The sequence below is a fragment of the Garra rufa genome, unplaced genomic scaffold (genome assembly GCF_049309525.1).
Source record: "Garra rufa unplaced genomic scaffold, GarRuf1.0 hap1_unplaced_003, whole genome shotgun sequence".
Lineage (NCBI taxonomy): Eukaryota > Metazoa > Chordata > Actinopteri > Cypriniformes > Cyprinidae > Garra > Garra rufa.
In genome coordinates, this window is record NW_027394278.1 from 8,091,126 (window position 1) to 8,115,914 (window position 24,789).

At 38.9% G+C, this 24,789-nt stretch overlaps 23 non-coding genes and 8 pseudogenes across 23 annotated transcripts; all 31 read left to right on the plus strand.

The window, feature by feature from the left end:
- Positions 1–17: 17 nt before the first annotated feature.
- On the plus strand, positions 18–136 carry LOC141310161 (5S ribosomal RNA). Its single transcript, XR_012347706.1, has one exon. It is a non-coding gene; the product is annotated as a 5S ribosomal RNA (ribosomal RNA).
- Positions 137–859: 723 nt separating this feature from the next.
- On the plus strand, positions 860–968 carry LOC141310506 (5S ribosomal RNA; annotated as a pseudogene).
- An 84-nt stretch (positions 969–1,052) lies between these two features.
- On the plus strand, positions 1,053–1,171 carry LOC141310162 (5S ribosomal RNA). The gene has a single exon (XR_012347707.1). It is a non-coding gene; the product is annotated as a 5S ribosomal RNA (ribosomal RNA).
- A 725-nt stretch (positions 1,172–1,896) lies between these two features.
- LOC141310507 (5S ribosomal RNA) lies at positions 1,897–2,005 on the plus strand (annotated as a pseudogene).
- An 84-nt stretch (positions 2,006–2,089) lies between these two features.
- On the plus strand, positions 2,090–2,208 carry LOC141310163 (5S ribosomal RNA). The gene has a single exon (XR_012347708.1). It is a non-coding gene; the product is annotated as a 5S ribosomal RNA (ribosomal RNA).
- Positions 2,209–2,931: 723 nt separating this feature from the next.
- On the plus strand, positions 2,932–3,040 carry LOC141310508 (5S ribosomal RNA; annotated as a pseudogene).
- An 84-nt stretch (positions 3,041–3,124) lies between these two features.
- Positions 3,125–3,243, plus strand: LOC141310164 (5S ribosomal RNA). The gene has a single exon (XR_012347709.1). It is a non-coding gene; the product is annotated as a 5S ribosomal RNA (ribosomal RNA).
- Positions 3,244–4,614: 1,371 nt separating this feature from the next.
- On the plus strand, positions 4,615–4,733 carry LOC141309892 (5S ribosomal RNA). Its single transcript, XR_012347440.1, has one exon. It is a non-coding gene; the product is annotated as a 5S ribosomal RNA (ribosomal RNA).
- An 83-nt stretch (positions 4,734–4,816) lies between these two features.
- Positions 4,817–4,935, plus strand: LOC141310404 (5S ribosomal RNA). Its single transcript, XR_012347948.1, has one exon. It is a non-coding gene; the product is annotated as a 5S ribosomal RNA (ribosomal RNA).
- A 723-nt stretch (positions 4,936–5,658) lies between these two features.
- LOC141310509 (5S ribosomal RNA) lies at positions 5,659–5,767 on the plus strand (annotated as a pseudogene).
- An 84-nt stretch (positions 5,768–5,851) lies between these two features.
- Positions 5,852–5,970, plus strand: LOC141310165 (5S ribosomal RNA). Its single transcript, XR_012347711.1, has one exon. It is a non-coding gene; the product is annotated as a 5S ribosomal RNA (ribosomal RNA).
- Positions 5,971–7,340: 1,370 nt separating this feature from the next.
- Positions 7,341–7,459, plus strand: LOC141310166 (5S ribosomal RNA). The gene has a single exon (XR_012347712.1). It is a non-coding gene; the product is annotated as a 5S ribosomal RNA (ribosomal RNA).
- A 723-nt stretch (positions 7,460–8,182) lies between these two features.
- Positions 8,183–8,291, plus strand: LOC141310510 (5S ribosomal RNA; annotated as a pseudogene).
- An 84-nt stretch (positions 8,292–8,375) lies between these two features.
- LOC141310167 (5S ribosomal RNA) lies at positions 8,376–8,494 on the plus strand. Its single transcript, XR_012347713.1, has one exon. It is a non-coding gene; the product is annotated as a 5S ribosomal RNA (ribosomal RNA).
- A 725-nt stretch (positions 8,495–9,219) lies between these two features.
- LOC141310511 (5S ribosomal RNA) lies at positions 9,220–9,328 on the plus strand (annotated as a pseudogene).
- An 84-nt stretch (positions 9,329–9,412) lies between these two features.
- Positions 9,413–9,531, plus strand: LOC141310168 (5S ribosomal RNA). The gene has a single exon (XR_012347714.1). It is a non-coding gene; the product is annotated as a 5S ribosomal RNA (ribosomal RNA).
- A 1,370-nt stretch (positions 9,532–10,901) lies between these two features.
- On the plus strand, positions 10,902–11,020 carry LOC141310349 (5S ribosomal RNA). Its single transcript, XR_012347893.1, has one exon. It is a non-coding gene; the product is annotated as a 5S ribosomal RNA (ribosomal RNA).
- Positions 11,021–13,035: 2,015 nt separating this feature from the next.
- LOC141310169 (5S ribosomal RNA) lies at positions 13,036–13,154 on the plus strand. The gene has a single exon (XR_012347715.1). It is a non-coding gene; the product is annotated as a 5S ribosomal RNA (ribosomal RNA).
- A 1,369-nt stretch (positions 13,155–14,523) lies between these two features.
- Positions 14,524–14,642, plus strand: LOC141310308 (5S ribosomal RNA). Its single transcript, XR_012347852.1, has one exon. It is a non-coding gene; the product is annotated as a 5S ribosomal RNA (ribosomal RNA).
- Positions 14,643–15,372: 730 nt separating this feature from the next.
- LOC141309894 (5S ribosomal RNA) lies at positions 15,373–15,491 on the plus strand. The gene has a single exon (XR_012347441.1). It is a non-coding gene; the product is annotated as a 5S ribosomal RNA (ribosomal RNA).
- An 83-nt stretch (positions 15,492–15,574) lies between these two features.
- Positions 15,575–15,693, plus strand: LOC141310406 (5S ribosomal RNA). The gene has a single exon (XR_012347950.1). It is a non-coding gene; the product is annotated as a 5S ribosomal RNA (ribosomal RNA).
- A 723-nt stretch (positions 15,694–16,416) lies between these two features.
- LOC141310512 (5S ribosomal RNA) lies at positions 16,417–16,525 on the plus strand (annotated as a pseudogene).
- An 84-nt stretch (positions 16,526–16,609) lies between these two features.
- LOC141310171 (5S ribosomal RNA) lies at positions 16,610–16,728 on the plus strand. Its single transcript, XR_012347716.1, has one exon. It is a non-coding gene; the product is annotated as a 5S ribosomal RNA (ribosomal RNA).
- Positions 16,729–18,098: 1,370 nt separating this feature from the next.
- On the plus strand, positions 18,099–18,217 carry LOC141310173 (5S ribosomal RNA). Its single transcript, XR_012347718.1, has one exon. It is a non-coding gene; the product is annotated as a 5S ribosomal RNA (ribosomal RNA).
- Positions 18,218–18,940: 723 nt separating this feature from the next.
- On the plus strand, positions 18,941–19,049 carry LOC141310514 (5S ribosomal RNA; annotated as a pseudogene).
- Positions 19,050–19,133: 84 nt separating this feature from the next.
- Positions 19,134–19,252, plus strand: LOC141310174 (5S ribosomal RNA). The gene has a single exon (XR_012347719.1). It is a non-coding gene; the product is annotated as a 5S ribosomal RNA (ribosomal RNA).
- Positions 19,253–21,269: 2,017 nt separating this feature from the next.
- LOC141310175 (5S ribosomal RNA) lies at positions 21,270–21,388 on the plus strand. Its single transcript, XR_012347720.1, has one exon. It is a non-coding gene; the product is annotated as a 5S ribosomal RNA (ribosomal RNA).
- Positions 21,389–22,118: 730 nt separating this feature from the next.
- On the plus strand, positions 22,119–22,237 carry LOC141309895 (5S ribosomal RNA). The gene has a single exon (XR_012347442.1). It is a non-coding gene; the product is annotated as a 5S ribosomal RNA (ribosomal RNA).
- Positions 22,238–22,321: 84 nt separating this feature from the next.
- LOC141310176 (5S ribosomal RNA) lies at positions 22,322–22,440 on the plus strand. The gene has a single exon (XR_012347722.1). It is a non-coding gene; the product is annotated as a 5S ribosomal RNA (ribosomal RNA).
- A 730-nt stretch (positions 22,441–23,170) lies between these two features.
- LOC141310177 (5S ribosomal RNA) lies at positions 23,171–23,289 on the plus strand. Its single transcript, XR_012347723.1, has one exon. It is a non-coding gene; the product is annotated as a 5S ribosomal RNA (ribosomal RNA).
- A 730-nt stretch (positions 23,290–24,019) lies between these two features.
- LOC141310178 (5S ribosomal RNA) lies at positions 24,020–24,138 on the plus strand. The gene has a single exon (XR_012347724.1). It is a non-coding gene; the product is annotated as a 5S ribosomal RNA (ribosomal RNA).
- Positions 24,139–24,789: the final 651 nt, after the last annotated feature.

A 24,789-nucleotide genomic window follows, 5' to 3' on the forward strand; every position in this document is an offset into this window, starting at 1 on the left:
CTTTTTGGAGCGCCCTCGCTTACGGCCATACTGCGCTGAGACCGCCCGATCTCGTCTGATCTCGGAAGCAAAGCAGCGTCGGGCCTGGTTAGTACTTGGATGGGAGACCGCCTGGGAATACCAGGTGCTGTAAGCTTTTGCCTTTTCTTCACTATTTATATAATATGCTGGCTTTTAGAAAGACTTGTTTTACCGCTCTATTTATTACAATCATTTAAATGTATTATAGAGTGTTAAGTGTTTTACATGTTTTTTAGGCCATTTTATTACTCTTAACATTTTAAGTGTGTGTGTGTCTTTAATAAATGGATGGTTGGCCTGCCATGTGACTAGACACATGACAGGAAGCAGGAAGTACAACTGTATAAGAGAGCAGCATGACAAAAAAAGTCACCAAACTGTTGGATTAAGGAGTTGCTAATTTTAGAGCTCACCTTTCCATTCACCACCTGCAAACTTTGGATTACACTTTCTGTGGATTGTATATACAATGGTGGACACTCACATTGGACTTATCAACACACTGGGATTCTTGGACTGTTTTTAGGGTATGGACAAATGAACTGTATTCTTTTAACAGCATTTACCTAGTTTTATCGTGTTGTTTTAAAGTCTTTTATGTGAACCTTGTATAAAAACCAAATCTATTTAAACCAATCTTCTTTTATGTCTCATTCTTTTAACCACTAGTCATCTCTCACAGTTAATTCTGACCCCATTTTAATGTTGTAACTCTGGATGGGAGACCGCCTGGGAATACCAGGTGCTGTAAACTTTTGCCTTTTCTTCACTATTTATATAATATGATGGCTTTTACGGAGGCTGATCTATAAATAACCCACTTTTTGGAGCAGTCCTCGCTTACGGCCATACTGCGCTGAGTGCGCCCGATCTCGGAAGCAAAGCAGCGTCGGGCCTGGTTAGTACTTGGATGGGAGACCCCCTGGGAATACCAGGTGCTGTAAGCTTTTGCCTTTTCTTCACTATTTATATAATAAGATGGCTTTTACGGAGGCTGATCTATAAATAGCCCACTTTTTGGAGCAGTACTCGCTTACGGCCATACTGCGCTGAGACCGCCCGATCTCGTCTGATCTCGGAAGCAAAGCAGCGTCGGGCCTGGTTAGTACTTGGATGGGAGACCGCCTGGGAATACCAGGTGCTGTAAGCTTTTGCCTTTTCTTCACTATTTATATAATATGCTGGCTTTTAGAAAGACGTGTTTTACCGCTCTATTTATTACAATCATTTAAATGTATTATAGAGTGTTAAGTGTTTTACATGTTTTTTAGGCCATTTTATTACTCTTAACATTTTAAGTGTGTGTGTGTGTCTTTAATAAATGGATGGTTGGCCTGCCATGTGACTAGACACATGACAGGAAGCAGGAAGTACAACTGTATAAGAGAGCAGCATGACAAAAAAAGTCACCAAACTGTTGGATTAAGGAGTTGCTAATTTTAGAGCTCACCTTTCCATTCACCACCTGCAAACTTTGGATTACACTTTCTGTGGATTGTATATACAATGGTGGACACTCACATTGGACTTATCAACACACTGGGATTCTTGGACTGTTTTTAGGGTATGGACAAATGAACTGTATTCTTTTAACAGCATTTACCTAGTTTTATCGTGTTGTTTTAAAGTCTTTTATGTGAACCTTGTATAAAAACCAAATCTATTTAAACCAATCTTCTTTTATGTCTCATTCTTTTAACCACTAGTCATCTCTCACAGTTAATTCTGACCCCATTTTAATGTTGTAACTCTGGATGGGAGACCGCCTGGGAATACCAGGTGCTGTAAACTTTTGCCTTTTCTTCACTATTTATATAATATGATGGCTTTTACGGAGGCTGATCTATAAATAACCCACTTTTTGGAGCAGTCCTCGCTTACGGCCATACTGCGCTGAGTGCGCCCGATCTCGGAAGCAAAGCAGCGTCGGGCCTGGTTAGTACTTGGATGGGAGACCCCCTGGGAATACCAGGTGCTGTAAGCTTTTGCCTTTTCTTCACTATTTATATAATAAGATGGCTTTTACGGAGGCTGATCTATAAATAGCCCACTTTTTGGAGCAGTACTCGCTTACGGCCATACTGCGCTGAGACCGCCCGATCTCGTCTGATCTCGGAAGCAAAGCAGCGTCGGGCCTGGTTAGTACTTGGATGGGAGACCGCCTGGGAATACCAGGTGCTGTAAGCTTTTGCCTTTTCTTCACTATTTATATAATATGCTGGCTTTTAGAAAGACGTGTTTTACCGCTCTATTTATTACAATCATTTAAATGTATTATAGAGTGTTAAGTGTTTTACATGTTTTTTAGGCCATTTTATTACTCTTAACATTTTAAGTGTGTGTGTGTCTTTAATAAATGGATGGTTGGCCTGCCATGTGACTAGACACATGACAGGAAGCAGGAAGTACAACTGTATAAGAGAGCAGCATGACAAAAAAAGTCACCAAACTGTTGGATTAAGGAGTTGCTAATTTTAGAGCTCACCTTTCCATTCACCACCTGCAAACTTTGGATTACACTTTCTGTGGATTGTATATACAATGGTGGACACTCACATTGGACTTATCAACACACTGGGATTCTTGGACTGTTTTTAGGGTATGGACAAATGAACTGTATTCTTTTAACAGCATTTACCTAGTTTTATCGTGTTGTTTTAAAGTCTTTTATGTGAACCTTGTATAAAAACCAAATCTATTTAAACCAATCTTCTTTTATGTCTCATTCTTTTAACCACTAGTCATCTCTCACAGTTAATTCTGACCCCATTTTAATGTTGTAACTCTGGATGGGAGACCGCCTGGGAATACCAGGTGCTGTAAACTTTTGCCTTTTCTTCACTATTTATATAATATGATGGCTTTTACGGAGGCTGATCTATAAATAACCCACTTTTTGGAGCAGTCCTCGCTTACGGCCATACTGCGCTGAGTGCGCCCGATCTCGGAAGCAAAGCAGCGTCGGGCCTGGTTAGTACTTGGATGGGAGACCCCCTGGGAATACCAGGTGCTGTAAGCTTTTGCCTTTTCTTCACTATTTATATAATAAGATGGCTTTTACGGAGGCTGATCTATAAATAGCCCACTTTTTGGAGCAGTACTCGCTTACGGCCATACTGCGCTGAGACCGCCCGATCTCGTCTGATCTCGGAAGCAAAGCAGCGTCGGGCCTGGTTAGTACTTGGATGGGAGACCGCCTGGGAATACCAGGTGCTGTAAGCTTTTGCCTTTTCTTCACTATTTATATAATATGCTGGCTTTTAGAAAGACGTGTTTTACCGCTCTATTTATTACAATCATTTAAATGTATTATAGAGTGTTAAGTGTTTTACATGTTTTTTAGGCCATTTTATTACTCTTAACATTTTAAGTGTGTGTGTGTGTCTTTAATAAATGGATGGTTGGCCTGCCATGTGACTAGACACATGACAGGAAGCAGGAAGTACAACTGTATAAGAGAGCAGCATGACAAAAAAAGTCACCAAACTGTTGGATTAAGGAGTTGCTAATTTTAGAGCTCACCTTTCCATTCACCACCTGCAAACTTTGGATTACACTTTCTGTGGATTGTATATACAATGGTGGACACTCACATTGGACTTATCAACACACTGGGATTCTTGGACTGTTTTTAGGGTATGGACAAATGAACTGTATTCTTTTAACAGCATTTACCTAGTTTTATCGTGTTGTTTTAAAGTCTTTTATGTGAACCTTGTATATAAACCAAATCTATTTAAACCAATCTTCTTTTATGTCTCATTCTTTTAACCACTAGTCATCTCTCACAGTTAAATCTGACCCCATTTTAATCTTGTAACTCTGGATGGGAGACCGCCTGGGAATACCAGGTGCTGTAAGCTTTTGCCTTTTCTTCACTATTTATATAATATGCTGGCTTTTAGAAAGACGTGTTTTACCGCTCTATTTATTACAATCATTTAAATGTATTATAGAGTGTTAAGTGTTTTACTTGTTTTTTTAGGCCATTTTATTGCTCTTAACATTTTAAGTGTGTGTGTGTCTTAAATAAATGGATGGTTGGCCTGCCATGTGACTAGACACATGACAGGAAGCAGGAAGTACAACTGTATAAGAGAGCAGCATGACAAACAAAGGACAGTCACCAAACTGTTGGATTAAGGAGTTTGCTAATTTTAGAGCTCACCTTTCCATTCACCACCTGCAAACTTTGGATTACACTTTCTGTGGATTGTATATACAATGGTGGACACTCACATTGGACTTATCAACACACTGGGATTCTTGGACTGTTTTTAGGGTATGGACAAATGAACTGTATTCTTTTAACAGCATTTACCTAGTTTTATCGTGTTGTTTTAAAGTCTTTTATGTGAACCTTGTATAAAAACCAAATCTATTTAAACCAATCTTCTTTTATGTCTCATTCTTTTAACCACTAGTCATCTCTCACAGTTAAATCTGACCCCATTTTAATCTTGTAACTCTGGATGGGAGACCGCCTGGGAATACCAGGTGCTGTAAGCTTTTGCCTTTTCTTCACTATTTATATAATATGATGGCTTTTACGGAGGCTGATCTATAAATAGCCCACTTTTTGGAGCAGTACTCGCTTACGGCCATACTGCGCTGAGAGCGCCCGATCTCGTCTGATCTCGGAAGCAAAGCAGCGTCGGGCCTGGTTAGTACTTAGATGGGAGACCGCCTGGGAATACCAGGTGCTGTAAGCTTTTGCCTTTTCTTCACTATTTATATAATATGCTGGCTTTTACGGAGGCTGATCTTTAAATAGCCCACTTTTTGGAGCGCCCTCGCTTACGGCCATACTGCGCTGAGACCGCCCGATCTCGTCTGATCTCGGAAGCAATGCAGCGTCGGGCCTGGTTAGTACTTGGATGGGAGACCGCCTGGGAATACCAGGTGCTGTAAGCTTTTGCCTTTTCTTCACTATTTATATAATATGCTGGCTTTTAGAAAGACTTGTTTTACCGCTCTATTTATTACAATCATTTAAATGTATTATAGAGTGTTAAGTGTTTTACATGTTTTTTAGGCCATTTTATTACTCTTAACATTTTAAGTGTGTGTGTGTCTTTAATAAATGGATGGTTGGCCTGCCATGTGACTAGACACATGACAGGAAGCAGGAAGTACAACTGTATAAGAGAGCAGCATGACAAAAAAAGTCACCAAACTGTTGGATTAAGGAGTTGCTAATTTTAGAGCTCACCTTTCCATTCACCACCTGCAAACTTTGGATTACACTTTCTGTGGATTGTATATACAATGGTGGACACTCACATTGGACTTATCAACACACTGGGATTCTTGGACTGTTTTTAGGGTATGGACAAATGAACTGTATTCTTTTAACAGCATTTACCTAGTTTTATCGTGTTGTTTTAAAGTCTTTTATGTGAACCTTGTATAAAAACCAAATCTATTTAAACCAATCTTCTTTTATGTCTCATTCTTTTAACCACTAGTCATCTCTCACAGTTAATTCTGACCCCATTTTAATGTTGTAACTCTGGATGGGAGACCGCCTGGGAATACCAGGTGCTGTAAACTTTTGCCTTTTCTTCACTATTTATATAATATGATGGCTTTTACGGAGGCTGATCTATAAATAACCCACTTTTTGGAGCAGTCCTCGCTTACGGCCATACTGCGCTGAGTGCGCCCGATCTCGGAAGCAAAGCAGCGTCGGGCCTGGTTAGTACTTGGATGGGAGACCCCCTGGGAATACCAGGTGCTGTAAGCTTTTGCCTTTTCTTCACTATTTATATAATAAGATGGCTTTTACGGAGGCTGATCTATAAATAGCCCACTTTTTGGAGCAGTACTCGCTTACGGCCATACTGCGCTGAGACCGCCCGATCTCGTCTGATCTCGGAAGCAAAGCAGCGTCGGGCCTGGTTAGTACTTGGATGGGAGACCGCCTGGGAATACCAGGTGCTGTAAGCTTTTGCCTTTTCTTCACTATTTATATAATATGCTGGCTTTTAGAAAGACGTGTTTTACCGCTCTATTTATTACAATCATTTAAATGTATTATAGAGTGTTAAGTGTTTTACATGTTTTTTAGGCCATTTTATTACTCTTAACATTTTAAGTGTGTGTGTGTGTCTTTAATAAATGGATGGTTGGCCTGCCATGTGACTAGACACATGACAGGAAGCAGGAAGTACAACTGTATAAGAGAGCAGCATGACAAAAAAAGTCACCAAACTGTTGGATTAAGGAGTTGCTAATTTTAGAGCTCACCTTTCCATTCACCACCTGCAAACTTTGGATTACACTTTCTGTGGATTGTATATACAATGGTGGACACTCACATTGGACTTATCAACACACTGGGATTCTTGGACTGTTTTTAGGGTATGGACAAATGAACTGTATTCTTTTAACAGCATTTACCTAGTTTTATCGTGTTGTTTTAAAGTCTTTTATGTGAACCTTGTATATAAACCAAATCTATTTAAACCAATCTTCTTTTATGTCTCATTCTTTTAACCACTAGTCATCTCTCACAGTTAAATCTGACCCCATTTTAATCTTGTAACTCTGGATGGGAGACCGCCTGGGAATACCAGGTGCTGTAAGCTTTTGCCTTTTCTTCACTATTTATATAATATGCTGGCTTTTAGAAAGACGTGTTTTACCGCTCTATTTATTACAATCATTTAAATGTATTATAGAGTGTTAAGTGTTTTACATGTTTTTTTAGGCCATTTTATTGCTCTTAACATTTTAAGTGTGTGTGTGTCTTAAATAAATGGATGGTTGGCCTGCCATGTGACTAGACACATGACAGGAAGCAGGAAGTACAACTGTATAAGAGAGCAGCATGACAAACAAAGGACAGTCACCAAACTGTTGGATTAAGGAGTTTGCTAATTTTAGAGCTCACCTTTCCATTCACCACCTGCAAACTTTGGATTACACTTTCTGTGGATTGTATATACAATGGTGGACACTCACATTGGACTTATCAACACACTAGGATTCTTGGACTGTTTTTAGGGTATGGACAAATGAACTGTATTCTTTTAACAGCATTTACCTAGTTTTATCGTGTTGTTTTAAAGTCTTTTATGTTAACCTTGTATATAAACCAAATCTATTTAAACCAATCTTCTTTTATGTCTCATTCTTTTAACCACTACTCATCTCTCACAGTTAAATCTGACCCCATTTTAATCTTGTAACTCTGGATGGGAGACCGCCTGGGAATACCAGGTGCTGTAAGCTTTTGCCTTTTCTTCACTATTTATATAATATGCTGGCTTTAACGGAGGCTGATCTTTAAATAGCCCACTTTTTGGAGCGCCCTCGCTTACGGCCATACTGCGCTGAGACCGCCCGATCTCGTCTGATCTCGGAAGCAAAGCAGCGTCGGGCCTGGTTAGTACTTGGATGGGAGACCGCCTGGGAATACCAGGTGCTGTAAGCTTTTGCCTTTTCTTCACTATTTATATAATATGCTGGCTTTTAGAAAGACTTGTTTTACCGCTCTATTTATTACAATCATTTAAATGTATTATAGAGTGTTAAGTGTTTTACATGTTTTTTAGGCCATTTTATTACTCTTAACATTTTAAGTGTGTGTGTGTCTTTAATAAATGGATGGTTGGCCTGCCATGTGACTAGACACATGACAGGAAGCAGGAAGTACAACTGTATAAGAGAGCAGCATGACAAAAAAAGTCACCAAACTGTTGGATTAAGGAGTTGCTAATTTTAGAGCTCACCTTTCCATTCACCACCTGCAAACTTTGGATTACACTTTCTGTGGATTGTATATACAATGGTGGACACTCACATTGGACTTATCAACACACTGGGATTCTTGGACTGTTTTTAGGGTATGGACAAATGAACTGTATTCTTTTAACAGCATTTACCTAGTTTTATCGTGTTGTTTTAAAGTCTTTTATGTGAACCTTGTATAAAAACCAAATCTATTTAAACCAATCTTCTTTTATGTCTCATTCTTTTAACCACTAGTCATCTCTCACAGTTAATTCTGACCCCATTTTAATGTTGTAACTCTGGATGGGAGACCGCCTGGGAATACCAGGTGCTGTAAACTTTTGCCTTTTCTTCACTATTTATATAATATGATGGCTTTTACGGAGGCTGATCTATAAATAACCCACTTTTTGGAGCAGTCCTCGCTTACGGCCATACTGCGCTGAGTGCGCCCGATCTCGGAAGCAAAGCAGCGTCGGGCCTGGTTAGTACTTGGATGGGAGACCCCCTGGGAATACCAGGTGCTGTAAGCTTTTGCCTTTTCTTCACTATTTATATAATAAGATGGCTTTTACGGAGGCTGATCTATAAATAGCCCACTTTTTGGAGCAGTACTCGCTTACGGCCATACTGCGCTGAGACCGCCCGATCTCGTCTGATCTCGGAAGCAAAGCAGCGTCGGGCCTGGTTAGTACTTGGATGGGAGACCGCCTGGGAATACCAGGTGCTGTAAGCTTTTGCCTTTTCTTCACTATTTATATAATATGCTGGCTTTTAGAAAGACGTGTTTTACCGCTCTATTTATTACAATCATTTAAATGTATTATAGAGTGTTAAGTGTTTTACATGTTTTTTAGGCCATTTTATTACTCTTAACATTTTAAGTGTGTGTGTGTGTCTTTAATAAATGGATGGTTGGCCTGCCATGTGACTAGACACATGACAGGAAGCAGGAAGTACAACTGTATAAGAGAGCAGCATGACAAAAAAAGTCACCAAACTGTTGGATTAAGGAGTTGCTAATTTTAGAGCTCACCTTTCCATTCACCACCTGCAAACTTTGGATTACACTTTCTGTGGATTGTATATACAATGGTGGACACTCACATTGGACTTATCAACACACTGGGATTCTTGGACTGTTTTTAGGGTATGGACAAATGAACTGTATTCTTTTAACAGCATTTACCTAGTTTTATCGTGTTGTTTTAAAGTCTTTTATGTGAACCTTGTATAAAAACCAAATCTATTTAAACCAATCTTCTTTTATGTCTCATTCTTTTAACCACTAGTCATCTCTCACAGTTAATTCTGACCCCATTTTAATGTTGTAACTCTGGATGGGAGACCGCCTGGGAATACCAGGTGCTGTAAACTTTTGCCTTTTCTTCACTATTTATATAATATGATGGCTTTTACGGAGGCTGATCTATAAATAACCCACTTTTTGGAGCAGTCCTCGCTTACGGCCATACTGCGCTGAGTGCGCCCGATCTCGGAAGCAAAGCAGCGTCGGGCCTGGTTAGTACTTGGATGGGAGACCCCCTGGGAATACCAGGTGCTGTAAGCTTTTGCCTTTTCTTCACTATTTATATAATAAGATGGCTTTTACGGAGGCTGATCTATAAATAGCCCACTTTTTGGAGCAGTACTCGCTTACGGCCATACTGCGCTGAGACCGCCCGATCTCGTCTGATCTCGGAAGCAAAGCAGCGTCGGGCCTGGTTAGTACTTGGATGGGAGACCGCCTGGGAATACCAGGTGCTGTAAGCTTTTGCCTTTTCTTCACTATTTATATAATATGCTGGCTTTTAGAAAGACGTGTTTTACCGCTCTATTTATTACAATCATTTAAATGTATTATAGAGTGTTAAGTGTTTTACATGTTTTTTAGGCCATTTTATTACTCTTAACATTTTAAGTGTGTGTGTGTGTCTTTAATAAATGGATGGTTGGCCTGCCATGTGACTAGACACATGACAGGAAGCAGGAAGTACAACTGTATAAGAGAGCAGCATGACAAAAAAAGTCACCAAACTGTTGGATTAAGGAGTTGCTAATTTTAGAGCTCACCTTTCCATTCACCACCTGCAAACTTTGGATTACACTTTCTGTGGATTGTATATACAATGGTGGACACTCACATTGGACTTATCAACACACTGGGATTCTTGGACTGTTTTTAGGGTATGGACAAATGAACTGTATTCTTTTAACAGCATTTACCTAGTTTTATCGTGTTGTTTTAAAGTCTTTTATGTGAACCTTGTATATAAACCAAATCTATTTAAACCAATCTTCTTTTATGTCTCATTCTTTTAACCACTAGTCATCTCTCACAGTTAAATCTGACCCCATTTTAATCTTGTAACTCTGGATGGGAGACCGCCTGGGAATACCAGGTGCTGTAAGCTTTTGCCTTTTCTTCACTATTTATATAATATGCTGGCTTTTAGAAAGACGTGTTTTACCGCTCTATTTATTACAATCATTTAAATGTATTATAGAGTGTTAAGTGTTTTACATGTTTTTTTAGGCCATTTTATTGCTCTTAACATTTTAAGTGTGTGTGTGTCTTAAATAAATGGATGGTTGGCCTGCCATGTGACTAGACACATGACAGGAAGCAGGAAGTACAACTGTATAAGAGAGCAGCATGACAAACAAAGGACAGTCACCAAACTGTTGGATTAAGGAGTTTGCTAATTTTAGAGCTCACCTTTCCATTCACCACCTGCAAACTTTGGATTACACTTTCTGTGGATTGTATATACAATGGTGGACACTCACATTGGACTTATCAACACACTAGGATTCTTGGACTGTTTTTAGGGTATGGACAAATGAACTGTATTCTTTTAACAGCATTTACCTAGTTTTATCGTGTTGTTTTAAAGTCTTTTATGTTAACCTTGTATATAAACCAAATCTATTTAAACCAATCTTCTTTTATGTCTCATTCTTTTAACCACTACTCATCTCTCACAGTTAAATCTGACCCCATTTTAATCTTGTAACTCTGGATGGGAGACCGCCTGGGAATACCAGGTGCTGTAAGCTTTTGCCTTTTCTTCACTATTTATATAATATGCTGGCTTTTACGGAGGCTGATCTTTAAATAGCCCACTTTTTGGAGCGCCCTCGCTTACGGCCATACTGCGCTGAGACCGCCCGATCTCGTCTGATCTCGGAAGCAAAGCAGAGTCGGGCCTGGTTAGTACTTGGATGGGAGACCGCCTGGGAATACCAGGTGCTGTAAGCTTTTGCCTTTTCTTCACTATTTATATAATATGCTGGCTTTTAGAAAGACTTGTTTTACCGCTCTATTTATTACAATCATTTAAATGTATTATAGAGTGTTAAGTGTTTTACATGTTTTTTAGGCCATTTTATTACTCTTAACATTTTAAGTGTGTGTGTGTCTTTAATAAATGGATGGTTGGCCTGCCATGTGACTAGACACATGACAGGAAGCAGGAAGTACAACTGTATAAGAGAGCAGCATGACAAAAAAAGTCACCAAACTGTTGGATTAAGGAGTTGCTAATTTTAGAGCTCACCTTTCCATTCACCACCTGCAAACTTTGGATTACACTTTCTGTGGATTGTATATACAATGGTGGACACTCACATTGGACTTATCAACACACTGGGATTCTTGGACTGTTTTTAGGGTATGGACAAATGAACTGTATTCTTTTAACAGCATTTACCTAGTTTTATCGTGTTGTTTTAAAGTCTTTTATGTGAACCTTGTATATAAACCAAATCTATTTAAACCAATCTTCTTTTATGTCTCATTCTTTTAACCACTAGTCATCTCTCACAGTTAAATCTGACCCCATTTTAATCTTGTAACTCTGGATGGGAGACCGCCTGGGAATACCAGGTGCTGTAAGCTTTTGCCTTTTCTTCACTATTTATATAATATGCTGGCTTTTAGAAAGACGTGTTTTACCGCTCTATTTATTACAATCATTTAAATGTATTATAGAGTGTTAAGTGTTTTACATGTTTTTTTAGGCCATTTTATTGCTCTTAACATTTTAAGTGTGTGTGTGTCTTAAATAAATGGATGGTTGGCCTGCCATGTGACTAGACACATGACAGGAAGCAGGAAGTACAACTGTATAAGAGAGCAGCATGACAAACAAAGGACAGTCACCAAACTGTTGGATTAAGGAGTTTGCTAATTTTAGAGCTCACCTTTCCATTCACCACCTGCAAACTTTGGATTACACTTTCTGTGGATTGTATATACAATGGTGGACACTCACATTGGACTTATCAACACACTGGGATTCTTGGACTGTTTTTAGGGTATGGACAAATGAACTGTATTCTTTTAACAGCATTTACCTAGTTTTATCGTGTTGTTTTAAAGTCTTTTATGTGAACCTTGTATATAAACCAAATCTATTTAAACCAATCTTCTTTTATGTCTCATTCTTTTAACCACTAGTCATCTCTCACAGTTAAATCTGACCCCATTTTAATCTTGTAACTCTGGATGGGAGACCGCCTGGGAATACCAGGTGCTGTAAGCTTTTGCCTTTTCTTCACTATTTATATAATATGCTGGCTTTTAGAAAGACGTGTTTTACCGCTCTATTTATTACAATCATTTAAATGTATTATAGAGTGTTAAGTGTTTTACATGTTTTTTTAGGCCATTTTATTGCTCTTAACATTTTAAGTGTGTGTGTGTCTTAAATAAATGGATGGTTGGCCTGCCATGTGACTAGACACATGACAGGAAGCAGGAAGTACAACTGTATAAGAGAGCAGCATGACAAACAAAGGACAGTCACCAAACTGTTGGATTAAGGAGTTTGCTAATTTTAGAGCTCACCTTTCCATTCACCACCTGCAAACTTTGGATTACACTTTCTGTGGATTGTATATACAATGGTGGACACTCACATTGGACTTATCAACACACTAGGATTCTTGGACTGTTTTTAGGGTATGGACAAATGAACTGTATTCTTTTAACAGCATTTACCTAGTTTTATCGTGTTGTTTTAAAGTCTTTTATGTTAACCTTGTATATAAACCAAATCTATTTAAACCAATCTTCTTTTATGTCTCATTCTTTTAACCACTACTCATCTCTCACAGTTAAATCTGACCCCATTTTAATCTTGTAACTCTGGATGGGAGACCGCCTGGGAATACCAGGTGCTGTAAGCTTTTGCCTTTTCTTCACTATTTATATAATATGCTGGCTTTTACGGAGGCTGATCTTTAAATAGCCCACTTTTTGGAGCAGCCCTCGCTTACGGCCATACTGCGCTGAGACCGCCCGATCTCGTCTGATCTCGGAAGCAAAGCAGCGTCGGGCCTGGTTAGTACTTGGATGGGAGACCGCCTGGGAATACCAGGTGCTGTAAGCTTTTGCCTTTTCTTCACTATTTATATAATATGCTGGCTTTTAGAAAGACGTGTTTTACCGCTCTATTTATTACAATCATTTAAATGTATTATAGAGTGTTAAGTGTTTTACATGTTTTTTAGGCCATTTTATTACTCTTAACATTTTAAGTGTGTGTGTGTCTTTAATAAATGGATGGTTGGCCTGCCATGTGACTAGACACATGACAGGAAGCAGGAAGTACAACTGTATAAGAGAGCAGCATGACAAAAAAAGTCACCAAACTGTTGGATTAAGGAGTTTGCTAATTTTAGAGCTCACCTTTCCATTCACCACCTGCAAACTTTGGATTACACTTTCTGTGGATTGTATATACAATGGTGGACACTCACATTGGACTTATCAACACACTGGGATTCTTGGACTGTTTTTAGGGTATGGACAAATGAACTGTATTCTTTTAACAGCATTTACCTAGTTTTATCGTGTTGTTTTAAAGTCTTTTATGTGAACCTTGTATATAAACCAAATCTATTTAAACCAATCTTCTTTTATGTCTCATTCTTTTAACCACTAGTCATCTCTCACAGTTAAATCTGACCCCATTTTAATCTTGTAACTCTGGAAGGGAGACCGCCTGGGAATACCAGGTGCTGTAAGCTTTTGCCTTTTCTTCACTATTTATATAATATGCTGGCTTTTAGAAAGACGTGTTTTACCGCTCTATTTATTACAATCATTTAAATGTATTATAGAGTGTTAAGTGTTTTACATGTTTTTTAGGCCATTTTATTGCTCTTAACATTTTAAGTGTGTGTGTGTCTTAAATAAATGGATGGTTGGCCTGCCATGTGACTAGACACATGACAGGAAGCAGGAAGTACAACTGTATAAGAGAGCAGCATGACAAACAAAGGACAGTCACCAAACTGTTGGATTAAGGAGTTTGCTAATTTTAGAGCTCACCTTTCCATTCACCACCTGCAAACTTTGGATTACACTTTCTGTGGATTGTATATACAATGGTGGACACTCACATTGGACTTATCAACACACTAGGATTCTTGGACTGTTTTTAGGGTATGGACAAATGAACTGTATTCTTTTAACAGCATTTACCTAGTTTTATCGTGTTGTTTTAAAGTCTTTTATGTTAACCTTGTATATAAACCAAATCTATTTAAACCAATCTTCTTTTATGTCTCATTCTTTTAACCACTACTCATCTCTCACAGTTAAATCTGACCCCATTTTAATCTTGTAACTCTGGATGGGAGACCGCCTGGGAATACCAGGTGCTGTAAGCTTTTGCCTTTTCTTCACTATTTATATAATATGCTGGCTTTTACGGAGGCTGATCTTTAAATAGGCCACTTTTTGGAGCAGCCCTCGCTTACGGCCATACCGCGCTGAGACCGCCCAATCTCGTCTGATCTCGGAAGCAAAGCAGCGTCGGGCCTGGTTAGTACTTGGATGGGAGACCGCCTGGGAATACCAGGTGCTGTAAGCTTTTGCCTTTTCTTCACTATTTATATAATATGCTGGCTTTTAGAAAGACGTGTTTTACCGCTCTATTTATTACAATCATTTAAATGTATTATAGAGTGTTAAGTGTTTTACATGTTTTTTTAGGCCATTTTATTGCTCTTAACATTTTAAGTGTGTGTGTGTCTTAAATAAATGGATGGTTGGCCTGCCATGTGACTAGACACATGACAGGAAGCAGGAAGTACAACTGTATAAGAGAGCAGCATGACATACAAAGGACAGTCACCAAACTGTTGGATTAAGGAGTTTGCTAATTTTAGAGCTCACCTTTCCATTCACCACCTGCAAACTTTGGATTACACTTTCTGTGGATTGTATATACAATGGTGGACACTCACATTGGACTTATCAACACACTGGGATTCTTGGACTGTTTTTAGGGTATGGACAAATGAACTGTATTCTTTTAACAGCATTTACCTAGTTTTATCGTGTTGTTTTAAAGTCTTTTATGTGAACCTTGTATAAAAACCAAATCTATTTAAACCAATCTTCTTTTATGTCTCATTCTTTTAACCACTAGTCATCTCTCACAGTTAAATCTGACCCCATTTTAATCTTGTAACTCTGGATGGGAGACCGCCTGGGAATACCAGGTGCTGTAAGCTTTTGCCTTTTCTTCACTATTTATATAATATGATGGCTTTTACGGAGGCTGATCTATAAATAGCCCACTTTTTGGAGCAGTACTCGCTTACGGCCATACTGCGCTGAGAGCGCCCGATCTCGTCTGATCTCGGAAGCAAAGCAGCGTCGGGCCTGGTTAGTACTTAGATGGGAGACCGCCTGGGAATACCAGGTGCTGTAAGCTTTTGCCTTTTCTTCACTATTTATATAATATGCTGGCTTTTACGGAGGCTGATCTTTAAATAGCCCACTTTTTGGAGCGCCCTCGCTTACGGCCATACTGCGCTGAGACCGCCCGATCTCGTCTGATCTCGGAAGCAATGCAGCGTCGGGCCTGGTTAGTACTTGGATGGGAGACCGCCTGGGAATACCAGGTGCTGTAAGCTTTTGCCTTTTCTTCACTATTTATATAATATGCTGGCTTTTAGAAAGACTTGTTTTACCGCTCTATTTATTACAATCATTTAAATGTATTATAGAGTGTTAAGTGTTTTACATGTTTTTTAGGCCATTTTATTACTCTTAACATTTTAAGTGTGTGTGTGTCTTTAATAAATGGATGGTTGGCCTGCCATGTGACTAGACACATGACAGGAAGCAGGAAGTACAACTGTATAAGAGAGCAGCATGACAAAAAAAGTCACCAAACTGTTGGATTAAGGAGTTGCTAATTTTAGAGCTCACCTTTCCATTCACCACCTGCAAACTTTGGATTACACTTTCTGTGGATTGTATATACAATGGTGGACACTCACATTGGACTTATCAACACACTGGGATTCTTGGACTGTTTTTAGGGTATGGACAAATGAACTGTATTCTTTTAACAGCATTTACCTAGTTTTATCGTGTTGTTTTAAAGTCTTTTATGTGAACCTTGTATAAAAACCAAATCTATTTAAACCAATCTTCTTTTATGTCTCATTCTTTTAACCACTAGTCATCTCTCACAGTTAATTCTGACCCCATTTTAATGTTGTAACTCTGGATGGGAGACCGCCTGGGAATACCAGGTGCTGTAAACTTTTGCCTTTTCTTCACTATTTATATAATATGATGGCTTTTACGGAGGCTGATCTATAAATAACCCACTTTTTGGAGCAGTCCTCGCTTACGGCCATACTGCGCTGAGTGCGCCCGATCTCGGAAGCAAAGCAGCGTCGGGCCTGGTTAGTACTTGGATGGGAGACCCCCTGGGAATACCAGGTGCTGTAAGCTTTTGCCTTTTCTTCACTATTTATATAATAAGATGGCTTTTACGGAGGCTGATCTATAAATAGCCCACTTTTTGGAGCAGTACTCGCTTACGGCCATACTGCGCTGAGACCGCCCGATCTCGTCTGATCTCGGAAGCAAAGCAGCGTCGGGCCTGGTTAGTACTTGGATGGGAGACCGCCTGGGAATACCAGGTGCTGTAAGCTTTTGCCTTTTCTTCACTATTTATATAATATGCTGGCTTTTAGAAAGACGTGTTTTACCGCTCTATTTATTACAATCATTTAAATGTATTATAGAGTGTTAAGTGTTTTACATGTTTTTTAGGCCATTTTATTACTCTTAACATTTTAAGTGTGTGTGTGTGTCTTTAATAAATGGATGGTTGGCCTGCCATGTGACTAGACACATGACAGGAAGCAGGAAGTACAACTGTATAAGAGAGCAGCATGACAAAAAAAGTCACCAAACTGTTGGATTAAGGAGTTGCTAATTTTAGAGCTCACCTTTCCATTCACCACCTGCAAACTTTGGATTACACTTTCTGTGGATTGTATATACAATGGTGGACACTCACATTGGACTTATCAACACACTGGGATTCTTGGACTGTTTTTAGGGTATGGACAAATGAACTGTATTCTTTTAACAGCATTTACCTAGTTTTATCGTGTTGTTTTAAAGTCTTTTATGTGAACCTTGTATATAAACCAAATCTATTTAAACCAATCTTCTTTTATGTCTCATTCTTTTAACCACTAGTCATCTCTCACAGTTAAATCTGACCCCATTTTAATCTTGTAACTCTGGATGGGAGACCGCCTGGGAATACCAGGTGCTGTAAGCTTTTGCCTTTTCTTCACTATTTATATAATATGCTGGCTTTTAGAAAGACGTGTTTTACCGCTCTATTTATTACAATCATTTAAATGTATTATAGAGTGTTAAGTGTTTTACATGTTTTTTTAGGCCATTTTATTGCTCTTAACATTTTAAGTGTGTGTGTGTCTTAAATAAATGGATGGTTGGCCTGCCATGTGACTAGACACATGACAGGAAGCAGGAAGTACAACTGTATAAGAGAGCAGCATGACAAACAAAGGACAGTCACCAAACTGTTGGATTAAGGAGTTTGCTAATTTTAGAGCTCACCTTTCCATTCACCACCTGCAAACTTTGGATTACACTTTCTGTGGATTGTATATACAATGGTGGACACTCACATTGGACTTATCAACACACTAGGATTCTTGGACTGTTTTTAGGGTATGGACAAATGAACTGTATTCTTTTAACAGCATTTACCTAGTTTTATCGTGTTGTTTTAAAGTCTTTTATGTTAACCTTGTATATAAACCAAATCTATTTAAACCAATCTTCTTTTATGTCTCATTCTTTTAACCACTACTCATCTCTCACAGTTAAATCTGACCCCATTTTAATCTTGTAACTCTGGATGGGAGACCGCCTGGGAATACCAGGTGCTGTAAGCTTTTGCCTTTTCTTCACTATTTATATAATATGCTGGCTTTTACGGAGGCTGATCTTTAAATAGCCCACTTTTTGGAGCGCCCTCGCTTACGGCCATACTGCGCTGAGACCGCCCGATCTCGTCTGATCTCGGAAGCAAAGCAGCGTCGGGCCTGGTTAGTACTTGGATGGGAGACCGCCTGGGAATACCAGGTGCTGTAAGCTTTTGCCTTTTCTTCACTATTTATATAATATGCTGGCTTTTAGAAAGACTTGTTTTACCGCTCTATTTATTACAATCATTTAAATGTATTATAGAGTGTTAAGTGTTTTACATGTTTTTTAGGCCATTTTATTACTCTTAACATTTTAAGTGTGTGTGTGTCTTTAATAAATGGATGGTTGGCCTGCCATGTGACTAGACACATGACAGGAAGCAGGAAGTACAACTGTATAAGAGAGCAGCATGACAAAAAAAGTCACCAAACTGTTGGATTAAGGAGTTGCTAATTTTAGAGCTCACCTTTCCATTCACCACCTGCAAACTTTGGATTACACTTTCTGTGGATTGTATATACAATGGTGGACACTCACATTGGACTTATCAACACACTGGGATTCTTGGACTGTTTTTAGGGTATGGACAAATGAACTGTATTCTTTTAACAGCATTTACCTAGTTTTATCGTGTTGTTTTAAAGTCTTTTATGTGAACCTTGTATAAAAACCAAATCTATTTAAACCAATCTTCTTTTATGTCTCATTCTTTTAACCACTAGTCATCTCTCACAGTTAATTCTGACCCCATTTTAATGTTGTAACTCTGGATGGGAGACCGCCTGGGAATACCAGGTGCTGTAAACTTTTGCCTTTTCTTCACTATTTATATAATATGATGGCTTTTACGGAGGCTGATCTATAAATAACCCACTTTTTGGAGCAGTCCTCGCTTACGGCCATACTGCGCTGAGTGCGCCCGATCTCGGAAGCAAAGCAGCGTCGGGCCTGGTTAGTACTTGGATGGGAGACCCCCTGGGAATACCAGGTGCTGTAAGCTTTTGCCTTTTCTTCACTATTTATATAATAAGATGGCTTTTACGGAGGCTGATCTATAAATAGCCCACTTTTTGGAGCAGTACTCGCTTACGGCCATACTGCGCTGAGACCGCCCGATCTCGTCTGATCTCGGAAGCAAAGCAGCGTCGGGCCTGGTTAGTACTTGGATGGGAGACCGCCTGGGAATACCAGGTGCTGTAAGCTTTTGCCTTTTCTTCACTATTTATATAATATGCTGGCTTTTAGAAAGACGTGTTTTACCGCTCTATTTATTACAATCATTTAAATGTATTATAGAGTGTTAAGTGTTTTACATGTTTTTTAGGCCATTTTATTACTCTTAACATTTTAAGTGTGTGTGTGTGTCTTTAATAAATGGATGGTTGGCCTGCCATGTGACTAGACACATGACAGGAAGCAGGAAGTACAACTGTATAAGAGAGCAGCATGACAAAAAAAGTCACCAAACTGTTGGATTAAGGAGTTGCTAATTTTAGAGCTCACCTTTCCATTCACCACCTGCAAACTTTGGATTACACTTTCTGTGGATTGTATATACAATGGTGGACACTCACATTGGACTTATCAACACACTGGGATTCTTGGACTGTTTTTAGGGTATGGACAAATGAACTGTATTCTTTTAACAGCATTTACCTAGTTTTATCGTGTTGTTTTAAAGTCTTTTATGTGAACCTTGTATATAAACCAAATCTATTTAAACCAATCTTCTTTTATGTCTCATTCTTTTAACCACTAGTCATCTCTCACAGTTAAATCTGACCCCATTTTAATCTTGTAACTCTGGATGGGAGACCGCCTGGGAATACCAGGTGCTGTAAGCTTTTGCCTTTTCTTCACTATTTATATAATATGCTGGCTTTTAGAAAGACGTGTTTTACCGCTCTATTTATTACAATCATTTAAATGTATTATAGAGTGTTAAGTGTTTTACTTGTTTTTTTAGGCCATTTTATTGCTCTTAACATTTTAAGTGTGTGTGTGTCTTAAATAAATGGATGGTTGGCCTGCCATGTGACTAGACACATGACAGGAAGCAGGAAGTACAACTGTATAAGAGAGCAGCATGACAAACAAAGGACAGTCACCAAACTGTTGGATTAAGGAGTTTGCTAATTTTAGAGCTCACCTTTCCATTCACCACCTGCAAACTTTGGATTACACTTTCTGTGGATTGTATATACAATGGTGGACACTCACATTGGACTTATCAACACACTGGGATTCTTGGACTGTTTTTAGGGTATGGACAAATGAACTGTATTCTTTTAACAGCATTTACCTAGTTTTATCGTGTTGTTTTAAAGTCTTTTATGTGAACCTTGTATATAAACCAAATCTATTTAAACCAATCTTCTTTTATGTCTCATTCTTTTAACCACTAGTCATCTCTCACAGTTAAATCTGACCCCATTTTAATCTTGTAACTCTGGATGGGAGACCGCCTGGGAATACCAGGTGCTGTAAGCTTTTGCCTTTTCTTCACTATTTATATAATATGCTGGCTTTTAGAAAGACGTGTTTTACCGCTCTATTTATTACAATCATTTAAATGTATTATAGAGTGTTAAGTGTTTTACATGTTTTTTTAGGCCATTTTATTGCTCTTAACATTTTAAGTGTGTGTGTGTCTTAAATAAATGGATGGTTGGCCTGCCATGTGACTAGACACATGACAGGAAGCAGGAAGTACAACTGTATAAGAGAGCAGCATGACAAACAAAGGACAGTCACCAAACTGTTGGATTAAGGAGTTTGCTAATTTTAGAGCTCACCTTTCCATTCACCACCTGCAAACTTTGGATTACACTTTTTGTGGATTGTATATACAATGGTGGACACTCACATTTGACTTATCAACACACTAGGATTCTTGGACTGTTTTTAGGGTATGGACAAATGAACTGTATTCTTTTAACAGCATTTACCTAGTTTTATCGTGTTGTTTTAAAGTCTTTTATGTTAACCTTGTATATAAACCAAATCTATTTAAACCAATCTTCTTTTATGTCTCATTCTTTTAACCACTACTCATCTCTCACAGTTAAATCTGACCCCATTTTAATCTTGTAACTCTGGATGGGAGACCGCCTGGGAATACCAGGTGCTGTAAGCTTTTGCCTTTTCTTCACTATTTATATAATATGCTGGCTTTTACGGAGGCTGATCTTTAAATAGCCCACTTTTTGGAGCAGCCCTCGCTTACGGCCATACTGCGCTGAGACCGCCCGATCTCGTCTGATCTCGGAAGCAAAGCAGCGTCGGGCCTGGTTAGTACTTGGATGGGAGACCGCCTGGGAATACCAGGTGCTGTAAGCTTTTGCCTTTTCTTCACTATTTATATAATATGCTGGCTTTTAGAAAGACGTGTTTTACCGCTCTATTTATTACAATCATTTAAATGTATTATAGAGTGTTAAGTGTTTTACATGTTTTTTAGGCCATTTTATTACTCTTAACATTTTAAGTGTGTGTGTGTCTTAAATAAATGGATGGTTGGCCTGCCATGTGACTAGACACATGACAGGAAGCAGGAAGTACAACTGTATAAGAGAGCAGCATGACATACAAAGGACAGTCACCAAACTGTTGGATTAAGGAGTTTGCTAATTTTAGAGCTCACCTTTCCATTCACCACCTGCAAACTTTGGATTACACTTTCTGTGGATTGTATATACAATGGTGGACACTCACATTGGACTTATCAACACACTGGGATTCTTGGACTGTTTTTAGGGTATGGACAAATGAACTGTATTCTTTTAACAGCATTTACCTAGTTTTATCGTGTTGTTTTAAAGTCTTTTTATGTGAACCTTGTATATAAACCAAATCTATTTAAACCAATCTTCTTTTATGTCTCATTCTTTTAACCACTAGTCATCTCTCACAGTTAAATCTGACCCCATTTTAATCTTGTAACTCTGGATGGGAGACCGCCTGGGAATACCAGGTGCTGTAAGCTTTTGCCTTTTCTTCACTATTTATATAATATGATGGCTTTTACGGAGGCTGATCTATAAATAGCCCACTTTTTGGAGCAGTACTCGCTTACGGCCATACTGCGCTGAGAGCGCCCGATCTCGTCTGATCTCGGAAGCAAAGCAGCGTCGGGCCTGGTTAGTACTTAGATGGGAGACCGCCTGGGAATACCAGGTGCTGTAAGCTTTTGCCTTTTCTTCACTATTTATATAATATGCTGGCTTTTACGGAGGCTGATCTTTAAATAGCCCACTTTTTGGAGCAGCCCTCGCTTACGGCCATACTGCGCTGAGACCGCCCGATCTCGTCTGATCTCGGAAGCAAAGCAGCGTCGGGCCTGGTTAGTACTTGGATGGGAGACCGCCTGGGAATACCAGGTGCTGTAAGCTTTTGCCTTTTCTTCACTATTTATATAATATGCTGGCTTTTAGAAAGACGTGTTTTACCGCTCTATTTATTACAATCATTTAAATGTATTATAGAGTGTTAAGTGTTTTACATGTTTTTTTAGGCCATTTTATTGCTCTTAACATTTTAAGTGTGTGTGTGTCTTAAATAAATGGATGGTTGGCCTGCCATGTGACTAGACACATGACAGGAAGCAGGAAGTACAACTGTATAAGAGAGCAGCATGACAAACAAAGGACAGTCACCAAACTGTTGGATTAAGGAGTTTGCTAATTTTAGAGCTCACCTTTCCATTCACCACCTGCAAACTTTGGATTACACTTTCTGTGGATTGTATATACAATGGTGGACACTCACATTGGACTTATCAACACACTGGGATTCTTGGACTGTTTTTAGGGTATGGACAAATGAACTGTATTCTTTTAACAGCATTTACCTAGTTTTATCGTGTTGTTTTAAAGTCTTTTATGTGAACCTTGTATATAAACCAAATCTATTTAAACCAATCTTCTTTTATGTCTCATTCTTTTAACCACTAGTCATCTCTCACAGTTAAATCTGACCCCATTTTAATCTTGTAACTCTGGATGGGAGACCGCCTGGGAATACCAGGTGCTGTAAGCTTTTGCCTTTTCTTCACTATTTATATAATATGCTGGCTTTTACGGAGGCTGATCTTTAAATAGCCCACTTTTTGGAGCAGCCCTCGCTTACGGCCATACTGCGCTGAGACCGCCCGATCTCGTCTGATCTCGGAAGCAAAGCAGCGTCGGGCCTGGTTAGTACTTGGATGGGAGACCGCCTGGGAATACCAGGTGCTGTAAGCTTTTGCCTTTTCTTCACTATTTATATAATATGCTGGCTTTTAGAAAGACGTGTTTTACCGCTCTATTTATTACAATCATTTAAATGTATTATAGAGTGTTAAGTGTTTTACATGTTTTTTTAGGCCATTTTATTGCTCTTAACATTTTAAGTGTGTGTGTGTCTTAAATAAATGGATGGTTGGCCTGCCATGTGACTAGACACATGACAGGAAGCAGGAAGTACAACTGTATAAGAGAGCAGCATGACAAACAAAGGACAGTCACCAAACTGTTGGATTAAGGAGTTTGCTAATTTTAGAGCTCACCTTTCCATTCACCACCTGCAAACTTTGGATTACACTTTCTGTGGATTGTATATACAATGGTGGACACTCACATTGGACTTATCAACACACTAGGATTCTTGGACTGTTTTTAGGGTATGGACAAATGAACTGTATTCTTTTAACAGCATTTACCTAGTTTTATCGTGTTGTTTTAAAGTCTTTTATGTTAACCTTGTATATAAACCAAATCTATTTAAACCAATCTTCTTTTATGTCTCATTCTTTTAACCACTACTCATCTCTCACAGTTAAATCTGACCCCATTTTAATCTTGTAACTCTGGATGGGAGACCGCCTGGGAATACCAGGTGCTGTAAGCTTTTGCCTTTTCTTCACTATTTATATAATATGCTGGCTTTTACGGAGGCTGATCTTTAAATAGCCCACTTTTTGGAGCAGTACTCGCTTACGGCCATACTGCGCTGAGACCGCCCGATCTCGTCTGATCTCGGAAGCAAAGCAGCGTCGGGCCTGGTTAGTACTTGGATGGGAGACCGCCTGGGAATACCAGGTGCTGTAAGCTTTTGCCTTTTCTTCACTATTTATATAATATGCTGGCTTTTAGAAAGACGTGTTTTACCGCTCTATTTATTACAATCATTTAAATGTATTATAGAGTGTTAAGTGTTTTACATGTTTTTTAGGCCATTTTATTACTCTTAACATTTTAAGTGTGTGTGTGTGTGTCTTTAATAAATGGATGGTTGGCCTGCCATGTGACTAGACACATGACAGGAAGCAGGAAGTACAACTGTATAAGAGAGCAGCATGACAAAAAAAGTCACCAAACTGTTGGATTAAGGAGTTGCTAATTTTAGAGCTCACCTTTCCATTCACCACCTGCAAACTTTGGATTACACTTTCTGTGGATTGTATATACAATGGTGGACACTCATATTGGACTTATCAACACACTGGGATTCTTGGACTGTTTTTAGGGTATGGACAAATGAACTGTATTCTTTTAACAGCATTTACCTAGTTTTATCGTGTTGTTTTAAAGTCTTTTATGTGAACCTTGTATATAAACCAAATCTATTTAAACCAATCTTCTTTTATGTCTCATTCTTTTAACCACTAGTCATCTCTCACAGTTAAATCTGACCCCATTTTAATCTTGTAACTCTGGAAGGGAGACCGCCTGGGAATACCAGGTGCTGTAAGCTTTTGCCTT